The sequence below is a fragment of the Lonchura striata genome, chromosome 12, assembly GCF_050655825.1.
Source record: "Lonchura striata isolate lonStrDom1 chromosome 12, ASM5065582v1, whole genome shotgun sequence".
Classification (NCBI taxonomy): Eukaryota; Metazoa; Chordata; class Aves; order Passeriformes; family Estrildidae; genus Lonchura; species Lonchura striata.
In genome coordinates this window covers 5,667,575-5,685,313 of record NC_140714.1, presented here as the reverse complement: position 1 = coordinate 5,685,313, position 17,739 = coordinate 5,667,575, and the positions used below count along the sequence as shown (strand labels likewise).

Genomic DNA, 17,739 nt, shown 5'->3' with positions numbered 1-17,739 from the left:
CTCAAAAAAGTCAAGGCTTGCCAACTTTACTGCCACTCTTCAATAATTGCAGTAATTGCTTTTCAAAGCTCTTATTTGTATTTTTACTACAACCACTGTTGAGAAAGTCAGACTTTTCAAATCCACTTCAGAAAGTCCTCTGGATTCTACTTACAGGCTCATTATCCAAATGGTTTGGTTCACACAGATTTCCCAGCTGTAATCCTGCTATGTGAGTGCTCAGAAATGGCAATGAGGGTGAGCAAAGGGCAGAGCTGGTGCAGTGAGAGTCCCCCAGAGCAGCTGCTCCCTGGGTGTCTGCGCTGTGCTCCAGTCCAAAAGAGCCTGCTTGCGTGCCAGGGAGGATGTTTTCAGCTCTGTGGGGAAAAGGCTGATCAAAGCTCTGATTAAAGGGGATCTCACAGGGTCAAACTGAGCTCCTTTGTTCTTCTGACTGCTCTAAAAACATTCAAACTCAATAAAGTTCACTCTTCTCTTAAGGACAATTAAACCCTTGCTTGGCCAGCTGGCCCAGCTCAGATTTACTTTAGAAATGCAGAGGAAAGGGGTGCATCTTGAGTCTCATAACCTGAATTCTCTTCATGTCATTCACTTTTTTCCAAGCTGTTAAAGTTTCATTTTAAGTCATGTTTCCGTAAAGGCTGGATGTGCAGTTAAGCCAATGAAAGAATGCATTTCCTCAGCCACTCAGCACACGCATTTTTAAATATTTAGACGATTTCTTTATGCCCTTCAGTCAAAACTGCAATAACAAAGGCTAATTACACCAGAACTGCAGCAGTCCCCATGACACTTGAGGGTACAGCACCCACAAAAATAAACTTGACTTCAAGAGAGTTTGTCTAGAAGGTAAAATACTTTTTATGACTATACAAACACTAAAGACAAAACCATGTCTGTTAAATGTGCACACAGGCAGGGAATAAGCTGTGATTTTCATAACTAATGCCAGGTTTTAAGTGCAGTCCTCATCATTTAACTACTGCATGAAGTCCTGTTACAGAGCACAGCACAAAGTCCCTACAAATAGACACACAAATATTTTGTATATTTTGTAAGTAGTGACAATGTGTTTTGCAAGTTACCAAGCAATTCTTTCTGAACTAAGCCATCTCAATTTTTTCTTTTCTTTTTTCCTTTTCTTGCTCTTTTTCAGATTTACACAAGCAACATAAAAATGTAGAAAAAGCCAATTATACACTGCAATATAAACCATTACATTTTTTTTTTTACCCCTGCTCTGTGGTTTTACACACACACACTCAAAAAAAAAAAAAACAACCAACAAACAAACAAAAAAAAAACACTGGAATGAAATGTTTTTAAAGCTACAAGTTAATTTCAAAACAACCAATGAATCTTTTGTTCACAAATTGCTTGACAAGATAGAAATTATGCTCCTTCAAAAAGTCTTCATAACAATTTAACCTACTAATATGAGTTCCTCCAAAGTAGTGATGAAAGAATAGAATTATTCTGAATATATCCCTGTTCCCAGACATATGCATATCTGTTCCTCCAAGGAAGCAAGTGCCTAAGGGTTATTGACTGCTCACCACTGAAAGCCACATGGATCCCAAAGAACTTTAACCACAGCACAACTGAACCAAATTAAAATCTGACCTTTTTCACCAGAGCTTGCCTCTTGCTCCGCTGTGCAGGAATAAGCAGGGCCAGAAGACACAAACATGGACAAACCCCAGGTCAGATAAGACACCTGAAAGCAAAAGGGAAGTGCCCACACCCTTTTTAGCCTTTACAGGTACAGGGTGGGCAGGAGCAGGGGGGTTTGGCATACAGGATTGGTCAGACCCCAGATCACTCCCTTGTTGGAACTCAAAATGTCCCTCAGACATTTTTGGATGTTCCGAGCCCAGGTCAGAAGCATTTGAGACCCTGGCAGGCAGCTGGAAACAGCTGTGATTTTGGATTTGAGCCATGGATAACTTGCAATAAACTGCCTTGAGACGGAACAACAGAAGACTACTAAGCTTTTGTTTTGAAAGCATGGGTTGGAGGAGAGACTTTTCAACCACACGGAGCCACCCCTGACCTAGAGGTGAGCGCTGGCACTCCCTAACACCAACAGCTGAGGAGGAGGGATTGCTCACATGTTGCCACTGGGGGATCAATGCACATGGACTTGCTTCTACCCCTAAAAATCAGCAGCAATGTTCCCACAGCCTGAGGCTGCACAAAATGGGGACAGCTGGGATAAAGGGTGTCCTGGTTATGGATGGATGAAGGAACACATGAGAACCTGGGAGAAGCCAGATGTAGGATTAACACCACCAGCACATCCTGAGTCCCGGTGACTGGAATTCCTGACTGTAATAAGCTTTATAACATCCTGCTTTGTGTGCTTCTGCTCTCTGTGCAGCACCTTATCTCAGGCTGAGGAACTCTGAGTGGAATAAAGCCCCATCCAATGCAAGTTTGGTGGTGTGTCCACTATGAAACCATAATTTAGTGTCTAGACAAAGAAGCTCTCTTCCATCCTGGCTTCACTGGTGACAAAGTCAAATTGAATTAAATAAATAAAAGTTATATTTTCTCTCTGCTTGAGGAACATCAGGTGCTGAAAATCTGTGATTTATGGAGTGTAAGTAGGCAGTCCACCCACCTTCCCACCAGACTAACATCATGAGGGGATCAGAAATTAAATGCCATATCTTGCACCCAAGTAAGTCATTCTGAAGAGGAAACAATTAATTAGTGCCAGGTAATATTGTCACAGGCTGGTTAGGTGACACAGTGCAATTCCCCAACCAGCTCAGAGCTGCAATGAAGACACAGCAAGGTTCCCTTCCACTGAAAGCAAATATCAAAACAACATTCATTATCTTCTCATGAAAAGGAAAGAAAACAGTGACCTTGGCAGAATTTGTCTCTCCTTCTCAGTCGTTCAAAATAAAACTCAGCCAAGGCAGCACTTCTCCCCCAAGCCCATCAGAAGACAAAGCACAGAGCCTTTTTAAGCACTGAAGATGTTTTAAGATGGACTTTTCCTACAGGGATTTCAGAAGCCCCATTGCAGATGCAGAAGCCAATGGAGTGAAGCATGGGCCACTGAGTCCAAGAGGGAAGGAGGGCAGTGTGCTACAGAGAGATGCTTTAAACCATTATTGGAGATCTGTAGCTAAGCTCTCCAGTGGCCTGCTTCCAGCTAAAAGGCTTCCACTTGAGTGCTTCAGATCATGTAAGTTTGTTTAAGATGAATAATTCATGAAGGGTACATAACACCATCCTTGAATAACTTTTCACTCAGCACCTGCTTGACAGGGAGAGAGCTGACAGAGCAGTGTGGCTTCAGAAATCCAACATTAGCACGCTATGTGTCCCAGCAAGGGACGGGGGACACATTCTCTTAACCCTTTTTTGGGATGGGTGCCTGAGGAAGCCAATTGCAGTATCTCGTTCCCTGATTAGGACTATTTCAGTTTGTTGCCATTATCACTGAAATAAAAGAACGACAAGTAGTGTGAAGAGTTATAACTATTTGCATTATAGACCTTGAAGAGAATATGTGAAGAAAAGTGTCTGTTTTTATAGGCTTTAAAAACAAATCTATTGCACACAAAGGCCCCAAGTACAACCATCCCCACTCATGCTGAGCAGTACCTTGTAACTCAAATAGTCCCACTGAAATCAATTTGGAATTATAGAGTGCAAGGAAGGAAAGAACCACCTGGTCTTCTGGTAGCAAAATAAGATGAGTAAGGAACAGGTCTTCAGCTGAAATTAATGGGATTTGCCTCGTTGTGCCTAATGGAGCTGTGCCCATTCCCATCAGCCTAGAGTCCACTGTGACAGTGGGCTGCTTGGAGAGCACTTGGTTTTAATTACCAACGGTAAACACTATGTCCTTAAACTTTATAGACCTTATATATTTGCCCTACTTTATTTTGTAGATAAAAACTCAACTGTGGCCTGATAGGCAATTTAGGAATGATTTATGGACTCTGTCTGCTGTTCGTAACAGTTTGGAAGTTGCTGTGTGACAGAAGGGAGGCATTTTTTTTCTCATTTATTTTGTTAGAAAATGGTTGGAATAGAACTGTCATATATTTCTTTCCTTTATAAAATTGAGAATTTACTTTTTAGCCAGGCTTAAAGAAAAAAGGAAAAAAATATAGGGCAAGACAAGATTTGAAGAGAACAATGGACACAATAGAAAGAATGTGGGATCTAGTGCATGGTAGAGGAAGAGCACAGCTTTTATAATTTATGCTGTGGGCCAGCAGTCTCAGCAGTGAGCCTTGTCCCACTCTCACCCCAATCCCAGGGAATTCTCTCTAGAACTCCATTTATTTTGGCTTCTTTATCGCTGGTAGAGGATTTCTGGCTGCTGCTCTCAGGCTTGATGTTTTGCAAGTAGCTGAGCAATTCTTTCTGCACTAAGGCATCTCAAATTTTTCTGAGATGCCTCAAATCCAAACTGAGACTTGGATTAGGCACAGACATCTCTCCATTCCATGTAAAAGAAATGGCAAACACATGCACACACAAACCAGGAGGGGTTATTTTCCAAACCCAGAGTATTTGGGGATGGTCACCCCCTGGTACACAAAGTCTCCAAAAGAGATGTTTCACACAAATCAATATTTTGTCTCCTGTGTACTGCAGAGCAGTGAAGTGAAACAGGACACTCACCCAGGGCATTCTGAGCATGCACATTTTAGAAGGAGTAGGTTTTTCCATCCAGGAGTTCAGAAAGGTTTTGTAATTGGTGGCTTCTGTGACCTCACCGTGATTTTTGCCCTATACCAGAGTGCTGAGCCTACCTGAAAAGTGATTTGTAAGTCAGAGAGAAATACTGAAATCCACAGACCTGGTGTATTGACATGCACTTTATCCATCCTGCTGTTACTCTGCAAGCCAGCATGATTCCCTGCTTTTACAAGGGTCATTTGAGACTTTTATCTGCGCCAAATCCTGCTCTTGCTTCCTGCAGGGCATATGAGAGAAATGACACCAAACATTATTCTTTTACCAAGGGAGAGAGATTATCTCTGTGACATGGGTGCTTTGTGGGGACAGCCAAAAAAAGCCAGTAGGAAAGAGTGTTCCATTCCTCATGCTGAGGTTGCCTGAGTAGTGAGCTATTGTTTGGAAGGGAAGAAGTTCAGTGGGCCTTTCAGTGTAATTATTTTGCATCTCTCCCTGTGTAAAGCTGGGCAGAAATCTGGGCTGGTGAGGCAGTAGGGGCCCACAGGATGCTCTGGCTCAGGATTCCTGCCTCAGTGTCCTGTCCTGGAAGGTGCACAGGAGTTGCTGGCAGGTGTTGTGGGGTTGCACCAGTCTTAGGGAGTGGAAACATCCCCATGAGGAATGAGGGCTTATTCTGGATAGCTGGGAAAAGCAGCATGGGTAAACTTGGGTGTCGCTATAGGACACGTGAAGGCACAACTCGAGCCACTGCTATTGCAAAGATGAAAAAAAGGAAGTTTATTTTCTGACTCCAGCATTTATACTTTTCCAAAGGTGATAGTGGATTGGAAGGTGAATGTTCCACCTCTCCAATGACATTGGACAAACTGTTAGTACATCAAGGTTCTCCGCCTCTGTGGAGGAATGCAAAACAATAGATTGTTTACAGAAAGTTGTGTGAGAAAGTTCTCTATAATAATGCAAACTCAGAAGGCTTTGGAAAATCTTAGGAATTAGGGCAACACCTGGGGATTAGGTACTGCTTTTGGGCATCATTAGAATCCCCAGAGAGGGAGATTGGCAGCAGAACTGAAAGCCAGGCTGCCTCTGAGCCTTCAGCTGGAGGGCAAGTTGGAGAGCAGGGTGGGAGCCCATCACGGCACTTTGGCTTCCAGGCTATCCATGTCACTGCTGGGCCATTGTGGGATAAGGCAAAATGGAAATATTGGAAATATTTAAGTAGCTTATGGACTTCTCCCATTCAGAAAGCTTTTGTTCTGACCTGTTCCTACATGTCTCCTCTGACCTGGACCAGGGGCAGGTATTGAAGGGCTTTTTAAACACTTACAGCTCTGCCACATTTCTGGGGTCTGCAGATCCCCATTTAATCCAGCAGCAGTTCTGTAAAGGGCCCACATTGAATTAGTTTGATTTGATCCATTATTATCTGTTTCAGCCCCTGTCCTTTTCCTGCCTCTCACTAGTCATCTGATTTAATTGCCTGATGATGAGACTCTGCTCATATCAAAAGGCTGTCTCTATGCAGGACCAAACCTTCTTCCAAGGCACTGTTGAAATATAAATTGAAATAATCTTCAGAAGTTTACAGAGTACTATGAGCTGAATCCAGATCTGACCATTAGTTATTAATTGTTCAGTTCAAGAAATAACTATTTGATAGAAAATGGGGTGGAGACCTGGGAAATAATGACTTTTATGAGATCTCAGTGACTGATACTTGGAAATATATTATTAAGTTTCTGCAGTGTGGCACTGAGATCTCCCACTGTCTTCAGGAATAGTAATAGCACCCTCTGATTTTGTGTCTCTTGCAGGGTAGAGACATTAGAGGTCAGCTAAAAGCAAAGGAGGCTTCAGAAATGGCTTACCAGGGTTATGCTCTGCCTTCCAAGGGGTGGAAGAGCCTGGTTTGCCTCTGGAAGATCCCTCTAGCAATGCTTTTCTTCTTTCCTCTTCTTCCAGCTTTTCTACCTAATTTAGCTCCTTCAGCTCCACATGGATTTATAAACAGGCTTTCTATGAATCACCCCCTTTTTAAAACTGAAATTAAGAATGCATTGTCTTCCTATAAATAAAGAATGAAGACAGGAGACAGGAGAACAGCATCTCACCCCTTTCCATGCTTGAGAGGTGTAACACACCCACAGCAAAGGAAACAAGGGGTGTAGTGCCATCCCACAACTGTGTGGGAAAGAGTGGACAGAACAAAGCAGCTTCAGGTACCAAATCTTATCCTGGCACACACACATGAAAATGATGCCAAAGAATTATATGTTCAACTATCCAGCAAAAATGTGCAGACAAGGAAACGGGAAATAATAACTGTGTTGCTGGTGTGCACGTGGATGTAAGAATTACATCTGTCCTCTCCAGCAGGCAGTTATTCATGATCCCTGATGGATACCATCAAAAGCAGTAGCCAAAGCCCTGAAAACTGCAGCAATAGGTGGCTGATGGAAGGGAGGTTTTGAGTGTGTCCTTTTGAGACATCATTCTGCCCTGCAGCAAAAAGGATGGGTTAAAGGGCACTGTGCTGCACTTGGAAGGTGATGCTCAGCTCTCCCCAAATACAGATGTCCTTTGTGGCCATGAGAAAGGTTTGGGCAGAACTCATAAAAAATTCCCAAAGAAGAGTGATGTCATACCAGAAACCTAAGAGAGAGATTAGACCACCTCTGTTTCCTGGGGTACATTATCCAGTGAGCAGGAAAAAGCCCATGTGCAACCTTTATTTGCACAGAGGTGTTGTACAGAGGAGAGAACTTGTCTCTAGCCAGGAGGAGCACACTCCTGACCCAAGGGCACACATTATTCAATTGACATTGTGGCAGCCAAATCAGCACCCTGCTGAGGCACATGCTGTGCAAATACAGTCACAGCTGCATTGGTGGATCCAGAAGAAGGAATAAATACAAGTAAATGAGCAAAGGCTTCCTGCACATGTAGCTGTTCTGAGCTGCTTCTTGGCTCTGTGCCTTACCCAGGCTGTGCCTGCAGAGGTGCCCAGCCCACGGCCTCCTGTGGCAGGGGGATGTGACAAGTTGCTTTGTCACTGAGCTACCTGGGAAGGGGAGGGAGCCCATGTCCAGCAGCACTGTGAGGGGTGAGGGGACACAAGCCAAGCCTCCCCGTCCTCAGCAGGTCTCCATTTGCAAAGGGAGGTCAATAACCAGGCAGGGCTCTCACCCTGCGTGGAGGTGCAGCAAACCTTGATGTGCAGCATATATCCACACAGTCAGAAACAGGTTAGGGCTCTCTGGGTAGGAACCTGCAGGCATGAGCCTCAGGAAGGATGATTTTTCTTTTCTGACTGCCCTGTAAGAGAATATAGGGATCAATTCCTCCTGCCTCAGTTAATGGCCTCTGCCTCAAGGGTTTCATTGCCTGATTGGGGATGAGATTGTACAGGGATTCTGTAAGAACAACAAAAGTTCTATCTCGGAGGAATTGATGACTCCCAGTCTCCCCACACCACTGATATGGGTGAGAATGAAGCAATTAAACCACTAACCAGAACCAAATTGAATGTAATATTCATATTTGTTATGCTGTACTTTGGGCTTTCATTCCTTATTTGGTTCTTTGCAGAGGTTCCTAAAGATTTATGATTTATAAAACTGTCAGGCTGCCTTCTGTTTCATGGGTCCAGTTAAGGAAATCCAACAACATGTGAGCTTTGTGTTGTGAACCTGTACATATTTCTTCCCTGTAGAGTTAAGCCTGCCAAAATGAAACTGATAGTTTGGAAATGAGAATGCTGAAGAGGCAAAAAGGACAATGGTTTTACTAGAACTAGTGAAACCCAGCAGGAAAGAATCCTAGAGCAGGACTTAGTGTGTGTCTGTGTTATTTGAAGAAGAAGAGAAGCTGTGGGGTCTAACTGTCCAAGGAGTTTAAGATACCTGGGGTTTAGGTCTGTTTCTCCTGACAATCTGCTGGATGACCTTGGACAAGCAAACTTTCTTGTTCCACACTTGCTTTTCTTACAGTTTGTTTTTCTTTATCCATTTAAATGGGAAGCTCTTAGGATGGGGTTTGGCTCCTAATGTGTGTTCAAACAGAAGCTGTGATGGAGAGACTTTTGTCTCTGCTGTGAGGCTCAAGGTGCTACAGTAATTCAAACAATAATAAAAAAGAATGAGTGATGCAGTATAATTGCATGAATAATAGCTTACATTTTAAGACTGTTCTTCCTGCCAGATCATCTTTGTGCTACTAAGTTCTGTTTACTCAGGGAATATCCAATAAATAATAAATAAAACCTCAAGCTGAGACTCTCCCAAGCACAGCAGGTAATTTAGGTGTGCTGTCCATGAAAATTAATGCAAAGCATGTGCCTAAATCCCTTAGCGCTCTCAGAAAATTCTTAGGTTGAATATTTAATCTCCAAGCCAGGCAATTGGCAGGGTGGTCTCTGAATGCAGCAGACAGGGGACAGAAATCAAGAGGAGATTGGGTGTACTTGGGTGGAGAGCTCTTACTCACCTGAGCAGCTTTCCTGGTCACTGGCTGCTTTTGCTCCCTCCCAGTCCTGTGGGAAATCACTGGGAATCTACCACTGAGTCTCTGCAGGGCTGGGAGGCTTTTTCCTCCTCTGGATTCTGAGGATTAACACATGAGGCAAGGGAAAGAAGATTAAAAAGGAGAAATAGCACCTTCCTAGCATGCAATATGCCATCTCTCTCTTCCATCCCCACTGCTCCAGCCTGGGCTTGTGCTCCTGGGATTTGCAGTGATACATTGCTTTTGGCCAGGGCCAGTGGGACTCACAGTGGAAAGAGCAAACAGGAAGTTTAAAGCAAATCTGGGCAACCAGCTCTTCATTTCTCATCTCCAAATCTCCTAAACCCACTGCAGGGGGAAGGAACAACACCAGATTTCTTGTGAGCGCCACATCACAGCGCGGGACGGGAGCGATGTGCTGGGAAAGGGGCTCAGCACAGCCCTGGGAGATCACTCTGGCTGTGTCAGCATGACAGACAGCAGCCTCCCGACTGCTCTGAGCACATTAAAAATGCACTTCCCTGTTGCAGAGTTTCTGAGAGAGAGAGGGCATGATTTATGTCTGCAGTGAGATTGAGCCACCCCTCAGACTAGGCCTGGAAGCCTTTGACGCAGTGAGAATTCAGTTGTGGCACAATCAGAAATTATGTTAAGGTAACTACAAAGTAATGAGCTGAGTGTGAATTAGGGTAGAGCTGCAGTGTGAAAAGCCTGACCACCTTAAGACAAGGACAAACAATGTTAGCTTGCCTTTGTAAACCGTAAACTATGTAGAAGTGTATCTAAACTGCCATCTTCTCACTAATAAATGAAGAAGGCAGCATTAACCATATTGGTTTGAGGTGTGTTCTGTCCTGTCCAGCTTCCCTGTTTGCTGAGGACCCTGAGCTCACTTCCCCCCCAGCAAAGCCCCTCTCCTGTGGCCCTGCCACAGGGAACCTGCCCCTCTGGGACTCCTCTACAAGCAGCTCTGCCCCTCTTGCTCCAGCTCTATTTGCCACAATTGTTCCTCCCCCGACAATTTTGCCACCCTTGATAAAAACCTGAGCGATGAAATGAGCTATCTCTGACGTGGCCATACATATTTAAGCATTTCTGTCACTGTGTGTTAGAGTTGCAGGTGCTTTAATGTAGTTGCTTAGCTCCTTGCTTCTTGCACAGCATCAGGCAGTAATACTGGGCTATAAGGTTTCAGGAGGTAAACAAATCTCCTCTTTCTTACCCTTTCATGATGGCCATTACACTTATATTACCATCAGAATCACAGCAAAACAGAGCAGGTTCTGTAATTCTGCGAGGAAATGAGGCTGACAGCATCAGAGCAAAATACACATCATTAACAGAGCCCTGCTCATGACACAGCTCTTAAACACACAGCTCAGTGAATATTCATGCTCCACTTTTGAGGGACACTAAGCTTAAATTTTGATATTGCAGCTGCATCAACAGCTCTTAGGCTTCCTGGGATTGGAGTGGCAAGGAAAAACAGCAATTCTTAGTGTTGTTCAGGGTATCTTGCTCTCAGTAAACAAGACAGAGGCAAGTTTCACTACAGAGGAGAAATGGAGGTAGACCTGTATTTGAAGAAGTGGATTTTGAATATTATGATGCTGGGTTCATCATTAGAGGACAGACCAGATGGTGAAGGCTCAAAATATAGTCTCATCCCTATGCAAAGGGATTTTTACAAATGCATTTTAACTTTTATTGGAAGTTTCCATGCACATGTAAATCCCTCTGTCCTGGACTGAGCATATCTTAATGCAAAGCACTTATGTGCATTTCAATAAGTAGCAAGAATAGCTGATAGTCTTTGCAGTATAGAAACTATTTGGTCTCTATACTTTGAACATAGAGCAGGAATTTTCTATGTTCTGTCTTTTATTTAAACAGCACATTTCATGTCAGCAACACCTTCCCAGACACAAATAAGAAAGTCCAGTTATATGTATGTCAGTGAGCCCCAAATAAAATTTTAATGTTCAGGATGCACTTTGAAGACATTGGTCTGCTTAAATGTAGTTCACAATTGTGCTAATATCTTAGGGATGTGCATGCCTATATTTTCTCTAGTAGATTTTTTTTAAAGTCCATAAAACTTAAAAACATCACTGCAGTTCCAGGTGAAAAAGGTCTAAAACACATTTCAAAACCAGTTGTGTGACTGCTCAAGCAATGATTCTCTGTCTCAAGAGAAGCCTGTCCTGCAGGGAAAACTAACAGATCAAAACTCCAGAGGTAAAATATTTAAACATCTGTTCTGAGCAGAGTGTTTCATAGTCTTCTAGAAACTAACAGGTATTTTTTTGCAGTATGCCTAGAACTACACCAATAAAATTATTTATTTTCCTCATTTATTAATTTTATATATTTTGTTTATTTGTTGTTTTTGTTTGTTTTGGTTTGGTTTTTTTTTCGAACAGCATTCAGTTACCATTCACTGTACTACAGAATTTTGCTATGTTGAAATGAATTTAACTATCCTGGAGAATTCACCCAAAACTTGGTATTAAATCTATTCCCAAACTGAACTCAGCAAACCCAAATCATAGAAATTATCTAGAATGCTTTTTACTCGACTTTTCTTGACAACAGGACTGGTAAATATATTTTGCACAGGAATTTTGCATTAGTTCATTGGTGCTGCTTATCCTCAAGCTCCCATTAGCAGCATCCCTGGAGAGAGCTCAGCAAATTCTCCTGCCAGGTGTACCAAGCCCACTGAGGCTGTTCATCAGCATTCATCAGCATTGTTTTGCTTGGAAAACTGACTGCTGAATTTCAGGAGCCCCAAACGAGTGGAAATTACAGGAACAGTGATTCTCTCTCCATTATTCTCTTCAGAAGACAAAGACCTGGCCTTATCTTTCAGGAAAGAATTTGCCTCAAAGTGAATCATAACACTGAAACAGAAAAAAGTTTGTGGTTTTTTTTTTTTTTTGTTATGCTTTGGTTTATTTTTTTTGTTATGCTTTTTTTTTTTTTTTTTTTTTTGTAATGGGAAAATCCTGCAAGCAATTCAGCTCCTTCCAGTAGCACTATAATTACATCATTGCAGGGGGGTGAAGGAAGTGCAGCCCCACCACTCCCAACACACAGAAAAAGCTCAATCTCTCCAGAAAGACATTAATTACAAAACAAATGAGTGTATTAAAATGCCATTATATTTGCCCTGAAGAAAATTGTGAGGCACAAATTTAGTATAGTGGCAACCCACAGTTTTCCTATCAATAAATGGAAACCAATACTGTTGATTTCCATGTAGTTTCACAAACTTAATAAAATCTTTGAGTTTTCTGAAGAATCAAGGTTCTTACAGTTCTTTCCTTGTCTTTTTTTCTCCTCTGGTGTGGGAGAGAGGACAGATGGACTCCTGGTTGAATGGACACACCTTCAAAGAAAGCAGACATTTCACTCTAGCAGACAGTTATTTTTGTCCTTTGCTACAGAAAGACTGAGCTAAATTCTTCATTAAACTTTTTCATTTACTAAGGCTACAAACTCAGCATTAGTGGCTGCTGGCTTGTGAGTGTGTGTATGTGAATAAAATGAAGTGCAGACTTCTGTCTCAGTCTAAAAGAAGAAAGGGGTGCAAAGGGAGGGTCATAGCAAAGCAGTGCAGAACATGGGGAAGTCAGCCAAAGTGCCCTTTTAGAAATGGCAGTCTTCCCAGCCTTAAAGCCTTTTGTGAAAAATAAAATATTCTATTACATTATTTTCCAATTTCAGCTGCCTCCCTTGCTGGGCTCCAGGGTTGTATATTTCCAAAAGTTCAGGAATATTTTGCTGCTCACCATCTGCCTCAATAGCTGGACATATTGGACATCAACACCAGGACCAAACATCTGTGGCCCAAGGGCTCCAGGCAGTCACCAGTGTTGGACCAGTGGGGATATCCATGCTCCAGATATCTGCAACCTCATTGATCACAGCATTGTGGGCACACAAAAATAAACTTCCCTTCCTCACTCACTCCCCTTCCTTCTCAGTTAACATCAGCACAAAACTGACTTGCCAAATTAGGATGTGCTTGGGTTTAAGGGGAAATGTTTCACTGTACCCTGATTTTGGGGAAATGTGCAGAGGGGATTTCTTGGCAGCCTCTTTTGGGTCATGGATCACTCTGCAGTTAGTTCCCACACACATGGCACTTGGTCAGCCCTTTCTTGTAGCTCAGGCTCCTCATGGAATTACTTTTATTGCTAAAGAAGAGAAATAATTTAGCATAAGGCTGCTAGAAGCAGCCAACCAACTCTGCATTTGGCTTGAACAGGCTCATGCTGAAGCCTGATGTACTACAAACATCCTGCACTGGGCAGGCAATGCCTTACACACCACAGGAAAAGCTTTTGGGAAGGTTAAGCCATGTAACCTCAGAGAGTCCCCCCAAAAATACACACTCATGTTCAAAAAGACACTGCTAACTGTTCAGAAATATCTACTTTGCAAGTCTCATCCTGGCATTTTATGTCCTGACAATCCAGAGGTTACTTTAGGAACAGGCTGGATCAGAACAATATATCCTACAGCAAATGCTAATCAATAAAAAACCCAACCCAACAAATTAAAACCATGATTCTTAAGAATAGCAGAGCTGAATGGAAAGCTGTGAAATTTAGAAAATATTTTGATATTTCTGTTTTCTCCATTGGCTTATTTTATTGTGAAAGCTGATGGGAAAAACCTTAAAGCTACACCGGCACGGCTTCAGGTTGCTTTATTCAGACAACATTTTAGACCAATTATCCTGAAAATATTTTGGCCTAAAATCCCATTTTGCTTCATGGCAACTTACTGCTCTTCTCAAAGTAAATAAACAAATTCTCTGCATCTGTAGTAAAGCAGATGAAACATCTGAACTCTAGGTGTTGCTGTCACACAATTTCTTTGCTAACTCCCTGAATTCTAAGCTATTTGCTCAAACCTCTCTTTGTTGGCCTTCTGCATGGTAAACTGGAACTCTGCACATTGATGATTCTGCTCCTGCCCACACCAGAAATGGGCCATTCACACACACATACACAGAGGCAAACAGAAAAACCATGTATACATGACCCACTGTGACCAGGACAGAAAGAAATGCCTCTACTTCAGCTTGGACTAGAATAACATCCCTGATTTTGGTGCAGCTGGGAAGGAGGGAAAAACAAAAGTTGAGGTTGTGTCACCCAGTAATTAAACTGAAAGTTCTCATTGTTTGTTTTCAATCTCTCTCTAGAGTGTAGAACCCCAAAAAACCCACCCTGGGACAGTTGTACACATGTTAATTGGCTGTATCACCCTGGGGAGGGTCTTCTCTTTCCTTGCTAGGCTGAAATCCGTGTTGGGGAAGGAGCTCAAAGGTAGCAGATAAACTTCTCTCTCCATTTCAGTGGCTTCACATTGGTTTGCACCATGGGAGGAGCTGTCCCTTTAGAGCTGCCTGCACACAGCTCAGAGCAGGAGGAATTCTGCAAGCAGGGCTGTGCACAACAACACAGAAAATCTGTATCAATTTGCAGCTGTTGTTAGAGGAGACGAACCACAAGATTTGAATAACTGATGCACGGAGAGCGTGGGGAAAGGGCTGGTATTTTCAGGTCAGCTAGAAGCTGTTGTGTTTGGAAGTGAGAGGAAAAAATTGTTCTCATTGCCTTTATGAAACATGTAATTTTCCATCTCCCTTCCATGCCTTAAGAGCTTAATTGGACACAGTTGATGTGGACACAAGCCCAGCTCCCGTCTCAGGCTTCTGTTTCCAAAGGTCACAGATTTCATGCTGATCCTCTGCATTATGCTACCATTTCCACGAGAACCTGAGGAGGGGAACATTAATTGCCTGTGACTGTAATTGGCTTTGTGATGTTTGTCAGGCCAGTGGCTGGGAGCACACACCCCAGAACAGCTGTCAGACACCCAACCTGGCAGAAAGTCACCGAGCGCCAGCAGCGTGCACCAACAGGACTGACATTTCCTCTGCCCTCCCAGGCTCTGCCATCAAGACAGATCTCTTGACATACTGATTCTCAAAAGGGACTAATTTGAATTAGTTTCAGCTGGTGCAAGGGGAAGATGCAAACATGAGCAGCCTGTTGGCAGTGAGTTCATCCCCAGTCCCCAAAGAGAAACGTGTTCTCCTGGACCTCTGTGCGTTCAGGCTGTGATGAGGTCACTGTGGTATCACTGACACAGCACCGACACTCCTGCTCCAGGGCTGGCTCAAAAAAGCCAAAATCAAAGTAGAAAACCAATGGACAGTGAGCAGGTACACATGGTCTAACTGGCAGTAATATCAGACCTGGTTTCTGTTCTGCTAAGTCAAAACCAGTCCTTCCTTTGAAGCCAAGTAGAGCAACTCAGATCAATCAAAATGTCATCAGACAGAAGTTGTGCTCTGTGTTACCACCAGAAATACCAGAACTGATCTCCTGCTCTCCTTGATGTAATATGCACCAGAGCAGAGAGGTTTGAGTGGGATTTTTAGATCCATATCCACCAGTTATACAGCAGCTCTGTGCTCCTAAAGAAATTCCTTATTCTCCCTGCTGAACAAGTCTCCAGTTTGCCTTTAGCCTGATGGGATCTTTGCCCTGGAGTGCCAAATTAATGAAGAAGTGATTTCAAAATGGAACACTTAGGAAAAACCCTTATTTCCAGCATATGGGAAACTGGTAAAAACCCTATTAACAAAATGATTAAGTAAGACCTATGACCTAAAAGACTTGAAAGGTGACATATCTGTCTGTGGTCATGGATTTAAACAATTTGCTGCATATTTCTATGCAAAATGTAAGAGATAAGGAAGCTCCTCTCAAAACCACAATTATCTGTCTAAAGTATCAAGCATGTAGGTACTCACATGTACAGTTTCAGATTAGAATTACAGTTTCACCTAATTACAGAACACAGCAAAAATACATATATTGAAATGTTGGGTAAAAATGAACTTACCCCTTTAGACACATACATATTTACAAAATTATAGGAGAGAAAGCAAACCCACTAAACGCACACCACGAACACATGTGCACTGTTGAAGGGAGATGCTTCTAGCAATGCAACACTAGAACATGAGAAACAGAGCTGGACTGGAACATGTTTTTCTCCTGAGTCCCACAAATTGGGTTGTACAAGAAAAATCCAGCCCAAGAGTCCCATTTGTTTATTGCAGTGGTACAAAGACCCTTCCCTGTGTGTGCAGAGAGAGCATGGCTGGAGCAGCCTATGCTGATCAGTGCCACAGCTGCTCAGGAAGGTAACAGATAGGACTGAGCTTGCTTTTTACCTCAGTAAAATTAATCTTAATTATAGCAACTCATTCACGGCATTAATGTGAAATACACTGTGAGGCTGAATGTAAATCACAAATTCAACTCAATTTATACCTGCAGCAGCTCTTTTCCACATGGTTAGGGAACGTGTTGTAAAAGCACCACAAAAATTCATCTGAAGCCTTTTCTCTCAGCTGTAGGAGAAGGAGGGTCCAGTGTTAACCAGCAGATATACTCTTGGGCAGAGCTGAGGAACACCAAGAAAAGCCAACAAAAGATTCCCTAGACTGCAGATGAGGCCATGCATATGTTGCTTTGCCATTTGGACCTGGCCTCAAACCGTGAAGCTGGAAAAACAGAGAAAAGCAGCAGAGCCATGGCAGTGACCTCCCTGTGAACCTGAATTGGGTAGCACTTTGCTCCCTCCCATGTTTTAATTCATATTTCTGTGCTGACTGTAATGCTGTGTACTGGCCCCAACAAGAATGAAATTAAATATTTATGCTTTGGTGATGAGATACTTTGTTACCCCATAAAACATGCACATATGGAACTCTATTAATTTATGCTAATTCCTTATTTCTCTAGAAGAACCTTTCTCCTCATTAGCATTTGATCGTTTAATACAACTTTACAGCACACACTAAATTGAAGCCCATAATCTTCTGTAATTGAGGCTTTGTGTGAACTCATTGTCATTTTTCAAAGCAAAAAAACAAGAGGGGGTGGGGAGATGTGTGTGGCAGCCTGGCCTGGAGCAGGATCAGCTCTGCAGGGATGTGCTGGCAGTGCCAGCTGCAGGCAGCACAGCTCCATCAGGAGGCTGGACCTGCCCTGCTTTGTGCTGAGCAGGCATTCTGTGCTGACCTCAGTGGGGGGAGAACCTGTCCTCTGGCAGGCTTCCAGTGCCTGCCAGCTGGGCCTGGGGATGGGGAGAGAAAGAGAAAGCAGAGATGGAAATGGCAGCCCACAGAGCAGCCCTGCAGCAGGGGCAGTGCCCAGCTGACCCTGCCCAAGGGACCCCCTGTCTCACCTCTGCCTCCTGCTGAATCCTTGCATGAACTTCCTGACACTGTGTTTAGAAGTGGAGCTACTGGGGAGGAAATCAGTGCTCTTTCCCTTGCCATAATATTCCTTTCCTTTTTGTCCAGTGGCCCAAATTCACTTTCACTTAGCCACAAGTCTAATTAAATTAAGCAAATAACATTGGCTAGTGCACACCTGTCCCCCTGGATGGGATTGATTTCTGCCCTGGTGGAACTTCCCAGGCTGATCTGTGGGAGTCTTCTGATCAGGAGGTTTGCTCCAGGCTCAT

At 43.1% G+C, this 17,739-nt stretch overlaps 1 long non-coding RNA gene across 1 annotated transcript in view; it reads right to left on the bottom strand.

The window, feature by feature from the left end:
* LOC146766235 (uncharacterized) overlaps nucleotides 1-17,739 on the bottom strand; it is an 81,978-nt gene that overhangs the window by 25,531 nt on the left and 38,708 nt on the right. Inside the window, exon 4 of the long non-coding RNA XR_014958107.1 lies at nucleotides 1-17,739. This exon is cut by the window's left edge and continues 25,531 nt beyond it. This is a non-coding gene — a long non-coding RNA (uncharacterized LOC146766235).